Here is an 18,188-nt window from a genome sequence, read left to right as displayed (position 1 = left end):
AGACAGGAATAGGCGAGTCTCATCCTAAATACGAAAGAGACTGGTGCATGCTGCAGTTTATTTCCCTCGGACTTTCGGGGAGCCCTATTAAATAACATTGGTCCCAGTGCTGTCCATGTGAGGTTAGTTTTTTTTTTTTCTTCTTTTTTTTTTTTTACAGACGGAAAATAGGTTAAAATGAACGAACCCCAAGGCCTCATTCACATTCACAGATAGCACTTGTACCTAAAATAGTGAATGAGGTCATTCACATGTCCGTGATTTTCCGTGGACCGAGGGGTCTGTGCAAAATCATGGAGACGTCCAATTTTGATCGGAGCGTCGAATCAAAATCGGCAATGCAAGTCCATGAGTAAGTGAAAAAAAATAGGACTGCACTCGGATGTCCGATTTTCAGAGACTAGATAGGAAAAGAATAGAGAAACATTTTTTTTTGTCGAGTACTAGATAGAAAAACTGATGAGGCTCAGACCGAACTCTGGTAAAACTTGTATGAAGTTAATAAAACTCTGTCATTTTTTCACGTACGTGAAAAAAACTGATTCTACATTCACACATCTGTGCAGCATGTCATTATCTGATTTTTTTCTCGTACGGCACACGGACTCATAGAGTTTCATTGATCCACATATACATCACTTGTAAAAAGGGGTCCATGTCTCGGGTCCTAGACTCGGAGCAGGTCCTATTCTCATCCGATTTGCAGATCAGACTCGATCATTAAAGTCTATGGGCATCTGTGAAACACGGAAGTCAGACTTTGTACTTCATATTTCCATCTGAGTTCCATCTGTTTGTAACTGATACATTGCAAGAGTCAGTGGATAGGAAAAGTTCAGACAGTTTACCTGCTACAGTAAAAGAAAGACATGTGAGCAGAAGTTGATGTAACTAAGTTGACACTTGAGAAAAAAAAGTCCCTTTGTATCTCTTAGATTGTAACTTTCACGCCATATGTGAATCTAGCCTTTAAAGGGAAACTGTCAAGTCCCAAAATGCTGTTAACCTGCAGATATGGGGTTAATCGCGTTCTAAAGCCATGTGGCCACCGCACTGCAAGCCCGGCTAACGGGAAGAAATTAAGTTTATTCCTCCCAGCAGCCTCCGGCTTTCAGTCATAGAGGCACCGCCGGCGCAGCTTCAGTCACGGCTCAGCACATAGTGAGTGGTGGCTGTAACCGCTCCCCTGGCACTGACTGACAGCCGGCTCTGCGCTGATGCACTGCTGAGCCGGCTGTCAGTCAGTGCTGCGGCACAGTTACAGTGACTGAAGCCGTTTTGGCCCGCCTCTATGACTGAAAGCCGGAGGCTGCTGGGAAGAATAAAGTTAATTTCTTCCCAATAGCAGGGCTTTTAGTGTGGTGGCTGCATGGCTTTGGAACGCAGTGAAGCTGCAGATTGACCCACAGACTTGACGAGTTCCCTTTAAAGCGAATGCCTTTAAATATTGCAGCGGTGGTTTAAGGGGTGCAAACTTTAATCAACTGACAGGTTCCCTTTAATGCTTACATGTTGAATTTTAGTGGCTCACAGAGTGAATGTATAAAACGTTGAATAGGATAAACAGTAGATAGGCAGTACGGTGGCTCAGTGGTTAACACTGCAGCCTTGCAGCGCTGGGGTCCTGAGTGATATGTGTGGGACCCCCTTTACAATGTCTAAAGGTTCAAGTAAGATTAATAGAAAGTAGCTGTCCAGATGGGACAACTATTGGATGTGGTCCCCCAATATAATCTCATGTAATATTATGCAATTTTTTTTTAGCAAATATTATTTTAATAATTCTGTCTTCAAAGTGAAGACCACCCAAAAATCCTAGAAAATGCTATGTAAAATTTAATGTGATACAAAAGCATGTAGCTGGAGATTCTGCTATAGGATCACAATCAAAATGGCTTTGTAAGACATTGCAGGCAGCAAGTCACCATAGAGCCTCCGTCTTACCAGGATATAACTGATTGCACCAGGGCACCCGGTACTTCTTCTGTCACCCTTGGCAAATAGGTGACATTTCCAAGGGAATCCAAAGCCAGTGGCCATTCACATCCTTGTGCACTAAGAGGCCATATTGATAGGGGTTGTCCTTATGATTCCTGCCTTATCGTTCCCCATCCCGCCCTACCAGTGGTACCAGAGATTCCCAGCAGATCTCCAATACAAATGAGGAAGTGCCGGCCATGAGAAATCTAGAGTAGACTCCATATGCAAATCAGACTGGAAGTGCACTAGGGGCGTTCCAGTACATTAACACGCCCCCAGTGCACTTCCAGCCTGATTTGCATGTGGCTTCAATTCAAGATGTCATTTCTAAAACACTGGATCTCTAAAAAAAAAAATTTGATTTGTTGGTTTATTCAGCCATACCACTACTCCTATATGTAAAAATGTCCTGTCCTGACTGGTTCCCTTTAAAAATATATATTAAGTTCAAGTATACAAGGGCTTGTAATAAGGCTATTTTTGGCCTCCAAGTGCAAAATTTGTTCAGGACCCCAAACTGTCACATGCCACTTGTAGTGCTTCTGTGATTGGGCCCCTACCAGGCACCATGTACCTCCGCAGCCTATGTGCTCTGTACGCTGGGGTATACGTGCTGAACGCATCAAGTCTCAGATATGTTGTGCAATTATTTTGGAGCTGTGATTTCACTCTTAGGCCACGGTCCCACTATCAGTATTCAGTCAGTATTTTTTCTCAGGAGTGGGAGCCAAAACCAGGAGTGGGTGATAAATGCAGAATTGGTGACTTGTTTCGATTATACCTTTTCTCTGATTGTTCCTCTCCTGGTTTTAGCTCCTACTCCTGAGAAAAATACTGACCGAATACTGACCGAATACTGATAGTGGGGCTGTGACCTAAAAATCACATCAGTTGAAGTCTGTGAAAGCAAACGTGAGTATAACTATACGGTGATATAGGGGTGGGTCGCAGGTAGCAATGTGCTTCATTGTCAGTCAGTAGACAACGCAACCTTCATGTGCAGCATGTGTCCCCCTGGCTTGTCCATTTATTACGCCATGTCTCTGGTATCTTTATGTATATAGTTGGGTTTCTTCTGATACTCTGTAAGGTCTCCTTCACACATCCGTATAAAACACATACGTGAAAAAACAGTACTGATGTCATCAGAGTGTCATTCGTGTGTCCGTTTTTACAATCAGTGTCATCCATGTGTCCGTTTTTACCATCAGTGTGTCTTCCGTGTGTCAGTTTTTACCATCAGTGTGTCATCAGTGTGTCCGTTTTTACAATCAGTGTCATCCATGTGTCTGTTTTTACCATCAGTGTGTCATTCGTGTGTCCGGTTTTACCATCAGTGTGTCTTCCGTGTGTCCGTTTTTACCATCAGTGTGTCATCAGTGTGTCCGTTTTTACAAAGTGTCATCCATGTGTCCTTTTTTACCATCAATGTGTCATCAGTGTGTCCGTTTTTACAATCAGTGTCATCCGCGTGTCAGTTTTTACCGTCAGTGTGTCATTCGTGTGTCCGTTTTTATAATCCGTGTCATCCGTGTGTCCGTTTTTACCATCAGTGTGTCATTCGTGTGTCCGGTTTTACCATCAGTGTGTCATCAGTGTGTCATCAGTGTGTCCGTTTTTACAATCCGTGTCATCCGTGTGTCAGTTTTTACCGTCAGTGTGTCATTCGTGTGTCCGTTTTTACAATCTGTGTCATCCGTGTGTCAGTTTTTACCATCAGTGTGTCATTCGTGTGTCCGGTTTTACCATCAGTGTGTCTTCCGTGTGTCCGTTTTTACCATCAGTGTGTCATCAGTGTGTCCGTTTTTACAATAAGTGTCATCCATGTGTCCGTTTTTATCATCAGTGTGTCATTCATGTGTCCGGTTTTACCATCAGTGTGTCTTCCGTGTGTCAGTTTTTACCATCAGTGTGTCTTCCGTGTGTCCGTTTTTACCATCAGTGTGTCATCAGTGTGTCCGTTTTTACAATCAGTGTCATCCGCGTGTCAGTTTTTACCGTCAGTGTGTCATCCATGTGTTCGTTTTTACCATCAGTGTGTCATCAGTGTGTCCGTTTTTACCATCAGTGTGTCATCCGTGTGTCCGTTTTTACCATCAGTGTGTCATCCGTGTGTCCGTTTTTACCATCAGTGTGTCTTCCGTGTGTCTATTTTTATCATCAGTGTGACATCCGTGTGTTCGTTTTTACCATCAGTGTGTCTTCCGTGTGTCCGTTTGTACCATCAGTGTGTCATCCGTGTGTCCGGTTTTACTATCAGTGTGTCATCAGTGTGTCCGTTTTTACCATCAGTGTGTCATCAGTGTGTCCGTTTTTACCATCAGTGTGTCATCCATGTGTCCTGTTTTACTATCAGTGTGTCATCAGTGTGTCCGTTTTTACCATCAGTGTGTCAATCATGTGTCCTGTTTTACCATCAGTTTCATCAGTGTTTTTTTGGATATGGATAAGGAACTAAAAGACAAAGCTTCTTCTATACTTTGCAATGTTATACACATACAGCACACAGACGAACGGCACACTGACTGTACACTGACGTCCTCCGTGTGCTGTACACGTTTTTCACGGACCAATCTACTATATAATCGGCTTATACCGTCTGTCTGTCCATCTAGGAAATCCCGCGTCGCTGATTGGTCCGGCCGCGGCCAATCGGCGACGCGGGATTTCAGAACAAGATGGCGGCCTGCTCGCAGCGGAAGTACCCGCACAGGCACCGCCGCTCCCCGGTCCTCACTAACACGGTTCGCTGATCAGCGATATTGGCGCCAAATTTAAACACCGCTCTGCTGCATTTAAACACTGCTTCGCTGATTAGTTGCGCCAGGTTGGCCGCATACATATTCTAGAATACCCGATGCGTTAGAATCGGACCACCATCTAGTAGACTTATATAGACCTTTGTCATCCGTGCTGCCAGAAAAAAACAGACATGTCTCCATATGTTCTGCACGCCTGTAAAATGCGGACATGTGTATAGCACCATAGGTTATAATGGGAGCGTGTGGGACCCGTGAAAAAAAATGGATACAGCACATACTGGAGACACGGACGTGTGAAGGAGCCTCATACCATGCCTGGTGAAGAGACCTAAGTAGTCTCGAAAGTTTGCTTTTTAAAATCACTTATTTTATTTTTGTTAGCCATTAAAAGGTATCATAAGTAAGATTATTATTTTGTTTCTCCCACTGAGAACAATCTTTTTTTCAACTGGCTAACACTGTGTCAACATCTTTTTCTTTCCCCCTGGCGTTACGTCTCTGGAAACAAATCCCTTGTCCAACCAGAAAGGCAAATAAATATGTATGAAACATTACAATCTTTAAAAAAAAAAAAATTCCCGGAAACAGCGCCTCCTTTGTCTGTAGACTGTGTCAGGTATTGCAACTGGGTCCCTTTGAAGTGACATCTACTTTCTTTTCTGCCATCCGGACGTTTTTAAAAACACTCAATAGACTGAACATATGAGCAAAGACATTTTACAAAAGAGAGTCTTTCAAGCCGGTTTTGAGCACTTTTTTTTCTTTAAGGCTATGTTCAAACCTTGATTTTTTTCAGTGTTTTTTTTATGCAAATTTTCAGCAGCATTTTGCAGCACCAGCAAAGTCTCTGAGATTCCAGAAATCTCATGCACACATCATGGTTTTTTTTATGTTCAGGATTTTGTGCTTTTTTTACATGTTTTTTTTTTTTTTGCAAGATAGAGCATGTCACTTTTTTTCAGCGATTTTCCCCCACTGGAAGTAATGGGTGTTGAAAAAAAACACAGGTGTCAAGTTTTCAGTGTTTTTTGTGCCTAAACCAGAATGAGATTTTTTTTTTTCACTGAACTTTATGTACAAGCATAACAGAGACAAAAGGACAGTGAAAAATCCGCTGAAAAAAACTCACCCCAAAAAAAAAAGCAAAAAAGCAAGAAAAATCCTGAACAGCCTCCTGACAAGAGATCAGGATTTCCTGCAGAAAAAAACATGATGGATGTGTGAACATAGTGGGTCTACGTGTCCACGATGAGCTTTTGGTGAGTTTTTGATGTTGAAGATTTTCTGCACCTATTAAGAAAAATAATTTACTTGCATTTTTTCGAAAATACATAGAGTAAAAAACTCATCGAAAACTCATTGTGGGAACGTTGCCAAAGCGTCTTTTGTAAAGACTTTTGAATAAAAAACTTTGTGTGCACACACCGTCAGCACCTGCCTATAGTATGTATGGTGCTGTACTATTGCGCTTACTATACCGCTGGTGCACAAATGAACCTTTTGCTGCACATTTTACCCCGGCAATTAGATTCTGCCATAAAGTGGGGTTCTCTCTCTGATTATGGTGATTGCACTTGGAATATTTCTTTGCAAATCAGATTATGGTGACCAACCAGGGATCCCCACAGCTATAGGATTCTGCAGACAGTCAGTGATAGTACAGTCCCATTTCCTCTGCACTACACCCCCCCATCCTCTCCTCTGTGTACACAATGAGAAAGCAGAGGAATAACCTCTCTTGTCTTTTGTTGTCCTCCCAGCCTATGACTGCTCCAGCTCCCTCCCAGCCTCTTCCTCCTCCTCCTCCTCCCCCTCTCTCTCTCTCTCTCTCTCTCTCTCTCCTGTATTCATGAGAGTCAGAGAGAGAGAGGAGTAGCCCTAGAGAGCAAGTAGCAAGAAGGAGGAGGAGGAGGGGGGAAGGGTGCAGGACAGGCCACCTCCTGGGCCTCTTTGTGGGAGACATAGAAGTAGGGGGGGATGTTAATGTGGGAGTGAGTGAGAGAGCAAGCAGGCAAGCAAAGCAAGCACCCTGCAAGCTCCTGCACTGAAGACTTCTGCAACAACCCATCAGAGGGCCCACAAGCCAGGAGCTGGGCTGGCGTTTGCAGGAGCAGCCATTGTTGCATTGCAAACAAAGAGGGGGGAAAAGAAAAAAAAAACAAAACAGGCCACCTTCCTCCTCCACCTTTCAGCCTTCCTGTTCCCCTCTGGCTGCCATTATCACAAGCTCCTGCTAGGCCTGCAGCTTTTCCATGACATTTCCCTTTGGCCTGGACTCCCATACAGTCATGTTTTAGCTCTTTTGGATTCTTCTTTTTTTTTTTTTTTTTTACCTTTTTCTGCAGTTTCATTTCTTCAGGTAAGAAGCCCCTGTATCCTTGTCTCTATAAACCAGTGGGGAAGGTGGGTTAGAACTTGACTATTTCTTTTTATATAGAATACCTGTGGTTTTTTTTTTTTATTATTTTTACTGTTTGCATGGGTGATAGAGGCCTGTGACACATTGCTTGGGCAGGGAATGTCTTCCAGGCCTCTCTTACAATGAAGGAGGTGTTATCATTTTATTGAAAGTGCTATTGAAAGTCAGTTTGACCCCCAAAATGTCTAATTGCCCCTTTATTTCCCCCATATTATCTCTGTTACTTCTGTGTTTACATATAATGCACAGTGTTTATGTAAAGATACATTGTTGCAATCCTTTCATTGATATACTATGTTGCTGTTGCATATGGTTGGTATTGACCTGCTTTTTATATACCCTTATTTTTTTTTTTTAGCTATTTGCTATATATTTTGCATTTCCAGAGTTCTCTCCTCCCTTTTTTTTTTTTTTTTTTTTAGGTTGACACCCAATTAATTATTACTTGAACTCCCAGGTCACCTTCTGTTGGTCATTTCATTAACCACTTCTGCGAAAGTGTGGGTCAATGCGAATGCAAACTTTCTTCCCAATTTATAAAGTTGTGCCCCTCCACCTTTCCCTTTCCTATTCCATATATGTCCGATTGTATTGTGTATACCCATTCATTGTTATACAGTGGCACAGACACTTCCATGTGTATTGTAACTCATGCATATTGTCTCGCAGGCACAGAGGGGGTTAATGAGAAAGCTGGAGGAAGCTGATGATAGTACCCCCCCCCCCTTTTTTTTTTTTTTTTGCAATCCCATCCCCCCATTCTTTTACTGTTGCTTTACAGCTTTGATAATCTCTGCCTGCTAAAACAAATGATTACTTCAAAGAAAATAAAGTCGTATTCTGTGTGAAAATATGGATAAAATATAAAGAAAATGGCTATATATCATAATAAAAAAAAGTGTTTTTAGCTGGAGCTACATATGTGTATTTGTGTTTTTATAGTCTATTCCCTTAAATATTCTAAATCAGATAGCAAAAATAACTTGATTTGTGCTGGTTCCCCGATAAACCAAGTTTTTTTTTTTTTTTGTGGTTTGGAAAATTTTGCTTATTTTGCATATAGAATTATGAAAAAGTACAAAATAAGCAACATTTTGCAAATCACAAAATAAACTTTTATATATGAAATATATTTTGCATTGAGTCTGGGATACTTTTCTTTAAAAGTTGATGTGGAGACTTATTGGAACGAACCTTATGCCAAGGTGAACGCATCCTAAGGCCTCCTTCAGATGGCTGTAAGGTGGCCCAATGTTAGTGTCTGTATAACTGTGGGATGTGTTAGATCTGTCACCAGATATTACTATACTAACTAAATAAGGCTGATAGATCTCTTAGACCTGAAGAGGCTGATGTACTTACTTTTAAAACCCGTATTTGAATGGCTGTATTATCCTGATACTAAACTGAGCACCTTGACTCATAAAATGCTTTTAGTATCAAGGTGGGAATAAACTTTAAGGCTATGTGCCCACGATGCAGAAATGCTCAGGATTTTTTCCTGAGCGTTTCTGCATCTCCCTGGCAGAAAAAACCGCATGCGGATTGTACATGCTTTTCCTGCCAGGGACATGCGGATGTGAAGCGTTCTTCACTTGCATTTCCGCATGTGGGTTGATAAGCGCTTTCCAAGCGATTTTAGCATCACTTGGAAAGTGCTTGACAACTTGGTCACACTATATAAATCCATGCAACCAGCATGGATTTATATAGTGTGACCCGAGAGAATATCAAAAAATAAATATATACTTACCCTCCGATGGCCCGCGCCGTCTTGCTGCGCTCGGTTCTGGCAGCGGTACACTGAAGGACCTGCCGACGTCACATGACTCTGACGTCAGCGCAGGTCCTTCATTCCATCGCGAAGTGCCGGGAAGCAAGGAGGAGCACAGCGTGGGCCGCCAGAAGGTAAGTATACATTTATTTTTTATTTTATTCTTTTTTTTACAGCTTTTTTAATGGTACCTGGGTGTGGATGAGACTCTCCTCTCCTCTACACCCGGGTACCATCCGCACATTAGAACGCGCCAATTACGCAAGTACAGATGCAGTCTTGCGGAATTGTCGCGTTCTAATGCAAGTCAATGGCGGCAAAAACGCAGCGCTTCCGCAAAATAATTGGTAGTGCTGCTTTTTTTTCCCGCAATGATAATCCGCAGCGGAAATTTCCGCAGCATGTGCACAGCACATGCAGATTATCATTGGGGGACATGGCAGACCTTCTACCATGCGTTTTTTTTTTTTTAGGCGTTTCTCTAGCGTTTTTGCCACTGCGGAAACACTTAAAAAACGCATCGTGGGCACACAGCCTAATAAGTGTTTATATAACTATTTTGTCATTTATTTGTAAAGGAAGTATACCAGCGTCGCAAGGTTAAGATATAATCTAAAAGGGGTTGTCTGGCATTACTCTACAAGTCTGCATTCACTTTATGGCTTCTCCGGCACTGGGAGTGTGATTGCAAGTATGTGATTTGCATACATGCGGTCACATGCAGACTAGCATATTGAGCGAGGCCGGATATGTCTAGTTGGCATGTGACCGGAAGTGTGCAAATTGCAATCTTGCTGTCACGTGACTGCCTGACGCCGGCATCAGGGAATGCTCACAGCAGCCATATTACGTCCATCTGATTGAGGCCTTGGGATCTGTTCTCCCTGGCATAAGGTTCGCTCCATTTAGGTTTCTACATAAACTTTTAAGACTTAAATATATGGCAAAAAGATCTATTTAATTTTGGATGCCTTTTGTAGTGTGAAAGTTGATGCGCGATCCTTATAATACCCACATTTGGATGAAAATGTTCTGTGTACAAAGTGGCAAAGTTGCTGTTGCATATTGCAAATGTTAGCATGGGTTCCCATTTACCTGGAGGAGACCAAAGGAGTGGCTTTTTGGTCTGTCAGTATCATATGCACTGGAAAACCTAAATTTGGGCCTCCATTCACCAAAACTTTTGCGACAGAATTCTAGCTTAAAAAGCTTTGAAAAGTTTAAAAATTTTAGCTGTGCTAACATTTTACGACTTCAGGCGTTCACACAATTTTCACCCAGATCCGACAAAATGGGCAAAGCTGGGGCATCTCGGAAGAGTGGCAGACCCTGCTCATAAAATTCTTTACACCACAAATCTTAGTCCAGTCCCACAACTAGAGTAAGATTTTTGGCGAGACGCATGCCACTCTTCGGACGCGCCGAATTAAGAGGCCATTTATTAGTGAATAAGGAGCATCTAACTCCAGTGTGCCTCTTCCTCAAGATGGGCGTGAATCGGGACCTTCATCTTTTGGGTTGTGGTTTTAGTCTAACGTATGTATGGTTGAATACCTCCAGTTTATAGACTAAGCATGATATTATTATTATAGCGCCATTTATTCCATGGCACTTTACATGTGAAGAAGGGGTATACATACAAGAACAATTACAATAATCTTGAACACAATGTGACGGCGACTGGTACAGGAGGAGCGAGGACCCTGCCCACGAGGGTTCACAGTCTACAAGGGATGGGTGAGGATACAGTAGGTGAGGGTAGAGCTGGTCGTGCAGCATTATTTGTGGACTGGTGGTTACTGCAGGTTGTAGGCTTGTCGGAAGAGGTGGGTCTTCAGGCCCTTTTTGAAGGTTTCCACGGTCGACGAGAGTCTGATGTGTTGGGGTAGAGAGTTCCAGAGTAGAGGGGAAGCACGGGAGAAATCTTGTATGCGATTGTGGGAGGAGGAGATTAGAGGGGAGTAGAGAAGGAGATCTTGTGAAGATCGGAGGTTGTGTGCGGTTATGTAGCGGGAGACTAGGTCAGAGATACATGGAGGAGACAGGTTGTGGATGGCTTTGTGTACCAGGGTTAGGGTTTTGAACTGGAGTCTCTGAGCAATGGGGAGCTAGTGAAGAGATTGACAGAGAGGAGAGGCCGGGGAATAGCGGGGGGACAGGTGGATTAGGATGGATTGGAGGGATGCAAGAGTGTTGGAAGGGAGGCCACAGAGCAGGAGGTTGCAGTAGTCAAGGCGGGAGATGATGAGGGCGTGCACTACTGTTTTTGCAGATTCATGGTTGAGGAATGTGCGGATCCGGGAGATATTTTTGAGTTGGAGTCGGCAGGAAGTGGAAAGGGCTTGGATATGTGGTTTGAAGGAGAGTTCAGAGTCCAGGGTTACCCCAAGGCAGCGAGCTTGATGGACTGGGGAGAGTGGGCAGCCATTGACTATGATGGATAGGTCAGTTGGGGGGGTTGAATGAGAAGGTGGAAAGATGATGAATTCTGTTTTGTCCATGTTAAGTTTTAGAAATCTAGCAGAGAAGGATGAAATAGCAGACAGACATTGTGGGATTTTGGTTAATAAGGAGGTGATATCCGGTCCAGAGAGGTAGATCTGTGTGTCGTCAGCATAGAGGTGATAATGAAAGCCATGAGACTCTGAGCTGTCCCAGGCCTAAGGTGTAGATGGAGAAGAGCAGGGGTCCTAGAACTGAACCTTGGGGGACACCGACAGATAGGGGGTGAGATGAGGAGGTGGTGTGTGAGTGAGAGACACTGAATGTCCTGTCTGTTAGATATGAGGAGATCCAGGATAGGGCCAAGTCTGTGATGCCGAGAGATGAGTTTTTAGTAAGAGGGAATGGTTCACTATGTCGAAGGCAGATGACAGGTCTAGGAGGAGGAGGACAGAGTAGTGTCGCTTAGATTTGGCAGTTAGTAGGTCGTTGTTAACTTTGGTCAGTGCAGTTTCAGTAGAATGGTGCGGTCGAAGAGGGAGCAGGAGGAGAGGTGGGAGGACAGCTCAGAATGGATGTGTTGTTCCAGTAGTTTTGAGGCATAGGGGAGAAGTGATATGGGGCGATAGCTAGTCAGAGAGGATGGGTCAAGGGAGGGCTTTTTGAGGATGGGTGTGATTGAGGCATGTTTGAAGCATGAGGGGAAGACACCAGTTGTTAGTGACAAGTTGAAGAGGTGGGTTAGGGCTGGGATGAAGATAGTGGTAAGGTTTGGGATGAGGTGGGACAGGATTGGGTCAAGTTTACAGGTGGTGAGGTGTGATTTGGAGAGTAAAGAGGAAAGTTGATCTTTGGGCCACAAATCTGCGAACGAGCGGTTGAAGGGTGATTGGATTTTTAGGCAAGCACAAAAATCGTTGTCGACAGCACATCACCCCATGTAATCAGAGGATGTGCTGCCGATAACATGATGCCATATGTTGACGAACAATCGAATTAGCAACTGTCCTGTCCCCATCACTGCTCATCGGTCTGTATGAATTGGTCGGTAATCAAGCTCAGAATGACTTGAGTATAGTCTTTCGGCACTCCTTGCTGGCCCGAGATCGGCCAGTGTAAATATGGCCAATAGTATGTGCATACAGGACAGAGACTGCGTGCTGAGCTACAATACCAGCATCGAGGTTGAGGTTTTTTTTTTTTTTTTTTTTTTTTTTTATAAACTTTATGGAACTCGTTTTTTCCATTTGCCATCTGTAGTGATACATGGCCAAAAACCACATAGAAAATCTGTGCTGCTCCAACTCATCATTGTGAAAATGGTGCAGTAATGCCGTACTTTTGACCATTTTCCTTGTAACGTGTGTGGACGTTCCCACAGATCTGCAGTTCTGGCCAATTTACGCTGTAGATGCTTCTTGCAGGCGTTATGTGAGATTCATTAAGATATCATGCACATTGTAAAGCGAGGTATATTAATTTGCTATATGGAATGTACCCCAAAGGTTTATTCATGCTTAGAAGCTGCAAATCTTTCTGTAAATTTTGTTGTTTTTCACTCTTTGCAATTAATTCCTCATGGGAAAAAAAAGTTACTGAGGATTTTCTGTGCAGAAATTTTGCTGAGATTTGTTGAAATAACTATTTGTAAGGGTGACAACTTGCTTTCTCAACCCCAGTTACTCATCCATCACAAGTTTTCAAAAATTTTCCTTTGAACAGTTTTCTCATCCCATAAAGTGATGGCAGGTCGTTTTGATCGTCACATTATGATCGGTGGTGGCCCAACCACAGGTAACACCTCCGATTCTAAGACTGAAAGGGTCTATGGTGCTAGGGCAAATACTTTGTTCTGTTCAAGGGCACAGGGGCTGCCCTCCGGCTCTTGCGCGGGGGGCTGCCCTCCGGCTCTTGGTCGGGCGGGGGGACCCATACTGGAGTTAAAATCTACAGGATATTATGGGTCCTAAAAGTCAGACCCCCACGAATTGTAAGGTGATGTCAGATCCTAACGATAAAATAACTGTTTACAAGATGGGAAATTCTGTTTCCCTTTGGGTTTGATCATGATTTTACCATTTAAAAAAAAATATTCTGATAGCAAAATGTGATGATTGTAGTTGGATCACCTGAATGAGGCTTAGGTGGCCAAGCTTAAGAGTATAAGACGTGATCAACATGGCACAAGATGTAAAATTTTATTTGTGTAATACATATAATATATTTTGTTATGGCATTGGGAAAGGTTGAGAACAGTGAGGGAGTCTGTGAGCAAGACATGAGTCACCGATCATGGGGGTTGTGGAGGAATCTCGCCATGTATGGCTGGCTTCATGTGTATTGTTGGACATAATGTACCTTTTTTTTTCTTTTTTTTTTTTTTTTTTTTAAAGGATTCCCTAGCATTTAGAAATGGCTCGGGGACAAATAGAGCCAGTGTGCACTTTACGAGTGTTTTAAAGACTTTATTTCCAGAATTAAGACCTAAGACTTAAACACAAATTTCAGAAGAGCACTGTCTACAAAGCCTGAAACAGCGTCCCTAAAACTAATTGACGATCTCTCCTAACTGTCCCCATACACATGAATGACTGGCTCAGTTGATTGTGTTCCCAATGGGAAAAGGAGAGAAAACCACTGTCCGATCCTGCGTGATGATAGGAGAATCAGGAGGTCCCCATTGAGGGTCAGCTGATCTTCCTGAAATTAGGGACATACAAAAAAACTGCCGATGGTTAAAAATGTGGACTAATGGGAATCTGATCCAGCGGGTTAGAAACCTATCTGGTTTTGTTTTGCGTACCAGAAAATTACTGGTTTCTGAATGAGGCCTAAGCCGAATGGGTGCCTATAGACTCATTGTGCTATGGGTATGGTGATGCACAAGGTAATGGCTTGCTTCATTAGTAAAAAATGCCAGCATCCAATTTCGGATGCCATAATTGTCTCTGATAAAAAACTCCATAGTGCCTCCAGATGAAATGTGGTTAACAATGTATGATGTCTCTGGTACCAGGGTGAATTAATTTTTTTTTTTTTGGACTGTAGCCAGTATTTTATTTTATTTTTTTAAATTATCGGTGTCGCCACGAAAAGATAAGTGAAGAATGCTGACCATCGCCATGAAAGATGCAATGGTTTGTTCTTTAGGCTGATGATATGGTATGTGGAGAGAGGAAAACATTTTTGAGCCATTAGCAATTACCACAAAGTTCCCATCCTTGATCACCTGAAACTGGTCATAAAGACTAAAACATGGCTGACGTGTTCCTCCCTGTAAACAGACACCTAATAATTGGTAGAGCCATAAAGGTTACTGTCCTACTTGGGAATGTGCCATCAGAAAATAAATCGGGTTTTTGTGTTGAATGTATTTTTACAAATGTGTGTTGTTGTGTGTTTTTTTTTTTTTTTTTTTATATAGATCATGGCCTGTGCTTAAAATACAAATATGAAAACTTTCACACTGGCCACTTGAGCTGTTTTTAGACTTTTCCTGTCTTTTAACCCATTTCTGACTTGATCAGTAATAGTACGTCGTACTGACCTGGGCCTATTGGAACAGGCACGCACTATTACACATCATGGGATCGCGCCCGCACACAAGCGGTGTGGGGCGATCGGCGCCGGGTGTCAGCTGATTCTTACAGCAAACACCCGGTGCTATGTGCCGGGAGCGGTCCTGCACCACTCCCGGCACATTAACCCCCGAAATGCTGCAATTGAAGTTGATCGCAGGATTCCGGGAGCAAGGGGAGGTAAGAGCAGCTTACTTGCCTCCTCTCCGGCGTCCCGTGCTGTCTGTGCCGGGTAGCGGTAGTTGCCATGGTGACCTGAAGCCATCATGACGACATCCGGGTCACCAGGCATCAGCAAGTTAGTTAGACCGTGCACTGAGCACAATTTAGCTAACTTGGGTGTGCAGGGGCTGCAGCCTGCAAAGCATAGGGGATGCTGCTGCATCTCTATGCTATGCAAGCTATCTGCCTTCAAAAAGTGTAAGTCCCAAAATGGGACAAAGTGTAAAAATAAAAAAAGTCAGAGTGGAAAAAAATAAATAAAAAAAAAACATTTTTAAAAATATTTCAAAAAAAGAAAAAAATAATCCAGAAAAAGTTAAACACTGTACCCATAAATATTATGAAAAACAAAACAACAAACCAATAAAAGTACACACATTTGGTATCGGTGCTTCCGGACCAACCTGACCTATAAAACTGTCCCGCTGGTTAACCCCTTTAGTGAACACGGTAAAAAAAATAATAATAAAAAACAATGCTTTATCATACCGCCAAACAAAAAATGGAATAAAACGTGATCAAAAAAGAGTAAAAGGTAAAAATGGTACCGCTGAAAACGTCAACTTGTCCCGCAAAAAACAAGCCTTACGTGACAGTCGCCAAAATATGGAAAAATTATAGCTTTCAAACTATGGCGATGCAAAAACTAGTCTTTGCAAAAAAAAAAAAACGTCTTTTAGTGTCTGACAGCTGTCAATCCTAAAACCTGATGGGATTCTGGTATCGCTGTAATCGCACCGACCTGAAGAATAAAAGTAATCTAGTCACTTATACTGCACGAGGAAAGGCGTAAAAAATAAACTCTAGGGTCGGAGTTGAGATTTTTTCAAAAGTAAAGGAAAAAAATGATGATGCGCTCAACACAAGTTGCAAATCAAGTGCTCGCCACTTGAGTTTGCATCGGGTGCTCTGGTATGCACTGAGTATTGCGGGTGCTTGAGTGACATGCTCGAGTCTCTGCCCTATATGTTTCACAGCTGTTAAACAGCCCAAAAAAACTTGCGGGGATTGCCTGCCATGCACGATCAATTCCCGGCATGTTGTTTTTTTTTTTGTGTGTGTCTAATAACCGTGAAACATGCGGGGCGGGGACTCAAGCATCCGCGATACATGGTGCATACCTGAGAATCCGATGCAAACTCTGCACTTGTTCTCAAGACCAATGACAACTTATTCAATATGCTGACCTAATTTTATCAAATTCTGTGTCATACCTTTTGGGTTCAAAATGTTCACTTATACCCCTTGATAAAATCCTTGAGGGGTCTAGTTTCCAAAATGGCGTTAGTTGTGGGCAGTTTCCACTGTTTAGGCGCATCAGGGGCTCTTCAAGCACGACATGTCGTCCGCTAATTATTCAAGCAAATTTTACATTTAAAAAGTCAAATGGTGCTCCTTACCTTCCGAACCCTGCCGTGCGCCCAAACAGTGGTTTTCCCCCACATGTGGGGTATCTGCGTGCTCAGGAGAAATTGCACAACAAATTTTGGGGTCCATTTTTTTTTTTTTTTCCTGTTTCCGTTGCAAAAATAAAAATTTTGGATCCAAAGTAACATTTTTGTGAGAAAAGTTAAATGTTCATTTTTTTTTTCTTCCACATTCCATAAATTCCTGTGAAGCACCTGAAGGGTTAACCCTAGAACGCATGACCATAAAAATGGGTATTTTCAAAAAAGAGTTGTTATACCGAAAATTCCTGTAACATAAAAATAAATGAACAACTGGAAATGACAAATAACTATATTCCTGAGGAATACCTAGAGTTTCAAAATTCTAACTAAAGTAATCTTGCAGAAAATAGAAAACAATTAACAGGGCGGGCCTGCGAGGCCCCAGGTATGCGTTCTAGGGTTAATAAACTTCTTGAATGTGGTTTTGAGCACCTTGAGGGGTGCAGTTTTTAGAATGGTGTCACTCTTGGGTATTTTCTGTCATAAAGGCCCCTCAAAGTAACTTTAAATATGATGTGGTCCCTAAAAAAAAAAAAATGTTGTTGGAAAAATGATAAATTGCTGGTCAACTTTTAACCCTTAACTTCCTAACAAAAAAAATTTTGGTTCCAAAATTGTGCTAATATATAGACACGTGGGAAATGTTATTTATTAACTATTTTGTGTGATATATCGCTCTGATTTAAGGGCATGAAAATTCAAAGTTTGAAAATTGCTACATTTTCAAAATTTTCACCAAATTTTCAATTTTTTTTCACAAACGCAAGTCATATAGAAGAAATTTTACCACTATCATGAAGTACAACATGTCACGAAAAAACAATCTTAGAATCAGCGGGATCCGTTGAAGCGTTCCAGAGTTATTACCTCATAGTGACAGTGGTCAGAATTGTAAAAATTTGCCCAGTCATTAACTTTCGTACCACCTTGGGGGGGGTTAAAGGGGTTAAATTGTGGTTAGTTACCCTTTGGGTAATTTGTTAGTGTGATTTCTCATCCCTAAAGGGTTTTGTTAGACCCTCAGTTTTCTATAGAGGTGTTTTCTGTCACTGTATAGGAGGTTATGCCACTGCTTACCTCCTCCCCCTATCGCAAGTGGTGGTTCCTGTGATACCCGCGGTGTGTAGATTTGTGACCTGTCATTATATCTGACCTCTGATGATAGGGAGCCTGCTGAAAATTCTTCTTGAAAGGGCAAGAATTTAAAAAAACTTCCTAGACCAGTGTGAAAATCTGTTCAACACCATCTCGTGATTTGATAAAAGAATTGCCGACGTTTATTTATTTTATAAATACATGTAACACAAACAGATTTTAAAATGTCACTTTCTGCTGATACTTTTTAAACCATGTTTGACACGACCAAGAATGCCTGACATTGCAGTACATTGTTGGGGGACCATACCAATTTTGATCGTTCATAAACGGTGATCTATAAGACCACAATCTGACCTTGCGGAATTTGTTGCCAACTTTGCAGTGATGTACAGAACTTGTGGGTTCTGGGGGTGTCTCAAAATTTTGTGGACTTGCAGTGAAATCTGGGAAAATCTCTACTAC

General features: G+C 42.3%; 1 protein-coding gene across 4 annotated transcripts in view; it reads left to right on the top strand.

Moving 5' to 3' along the window:
* Nucleotides 1-18,188, top strand: part of LDB1 (LIM domain binding 1) — a 200,473-nt gene that overhangs the window by 142,099 nt on the left and 40,186 nt on the right. The window contains exon 1 of one of the 4 annotated variants that reach the window (XM_073684941.1): nucleotides 6,566-7,101. The exons of the other annotated variants lie outside the window; for them this stretch is intronic. The gene's annotated coding sequence lies outside the window, so the exon portion shown is untranslated. Of the gene's footprint in view, nucleotides 1-6,565; nucleotides 7,102-18,188 lie in introns of those variants that run through there. 4 annotated transcript variants of the gene reach the window in all.

Source organism: Phyllobates terribilis, unplaced genomic scaffold (assembly GCF_046119375.1).
Source record: "Phyllobates terribilis strain yellow unplaced genomic scaffold, ASM4611937v1 Scaffold_5__5_contigs__length_657084704, whole genome shotgun sequence".
NCBI lineage: Eukaryota > Metazoa > Chordata > Amphibia > Anura > Dendrobatidae > Phyllobates > Phyllobates terribilis.
Note: the sequence above shows the minus strand (reverse complement) of the source record. Positions and strands in the feature narration are given on the sequence as shown.